Raw genomic sequence first — 1311 nt, forward strand, 5'->3', positions numbered from 1 at the left:
AGCAGCCGCTGACGTGGGCGCTTGGCAGGCGGCGCCGCCCGCAGCTGAAACCACGAGCGCACAGCAGAGAACTGGCCCAGCCCAGAGGGACCCAGAGGGGCCGCCCCTCCCCAGAGGCCGGGGATTGTGAGGGGTCCCGTCAGCTGGGGCCGGGCGGCCGCTGTGTTCCTCACCCCTGAAGTCGCCCCCAGAGCAGGGCAGAGGGGCAGGTTCTCTTTTCGGGGGGTGGGGCGCCACGGGCTCCTTTAAAGGAAAGCAAATCTAGCAGAAGGGGTCAGGCACAAGTCCCTGGAGGCCCTTGCTAAGCTCCTTTGCACAAACGCAAAATTTCAACAGAATCGTACTGTACTAGGGGAGCGCTGTGGCATCGTTCTTCTCTGGCTCTTTTTCAACACTGTCCTAGGTCAGCACATAAAAACCTATCCAGTAGCGGCTGTGATTCAATCATCCTCTGCAATGGATATTGGGTTTGTGGCCCAAATTTGCAATTTTACATAATGCTACTGAGCCATTCCGGCCTCATTTCTTTAATCGACCAGAATGAGTACTTATGTAGAAAACAACTCCTAGAGGTTGAATTGTAGGGTCTAAAGGCTAGGAGTTCTTAAAGCATTGAATGATACTGCCAAGTTACTCTCCAAAAATACTGTACCACATCTAATCCCACCAGCAGTGTAAGAAAGCCTGTGACCCTCCCCAACAGTGCTCATTATCTGTCTTTTTAATCTTTGCCAATCTGACAGGCAAAGATATTTTGATGTTGTTTTAACTGCACTTCCTTGACTATTACTGAAGATAAGCATCTTTTCAAATATTTGTTGGCCATGTGTTTTTTCTGAGTACCAAATAAGGTCATATTTCAGTGTGCTGTGTGTGTTTATATATGGACTTTATATGCATGAGTGCCTTGCGTGTGTGCACGTGTGTGTGCGTGTGTGCACGTGTGTGCGCGCACATGTGTGTGTGCGTGTGTGTGCACGTGTGTGTGCGCGCATGTGTGTGCACGTGTGTGTGTGTGTGTGCTGTGCATCCCATCATCTTGGCCAAGGTTTCAGTACCCCAGAGCCGCAGCTCCCCGAGTCTGAGACCTCCCTCCAGGACCCACAGAGAGAGACGGGATCAAAGGCTCAAGTCCAGGAAACGCCTTAGCAGTAACAAGGAACATAACACGTTTCCTTCTAATCACCACATTTTCATCACTGGGACTACTCACTGGAGCCATCCCTCCTATACTGGTCCAGGCTGCTGTGGCAAATCCGTGCACGGAGCTGGCTTGAACAGCAGGAATCCGTTGTCCCCCGGGCTCGGGCA

This window comes from Choloepus didactylus, chromosome 21 (assembly GCF_015220235.1).
Source record: "Choloepus didactylus isolate mChoDid1 chromosome 21, mChoDid1.pri, whole genome shotgun sequence".
In the NCBI taxonomy this organism is placed as follows: domain Eukaryota; kingdom Metazoa; phylum Chordata; class Mammalia; order Pilosa; family Megalonychidae; genus Choloepus; species Choloepus didactylus.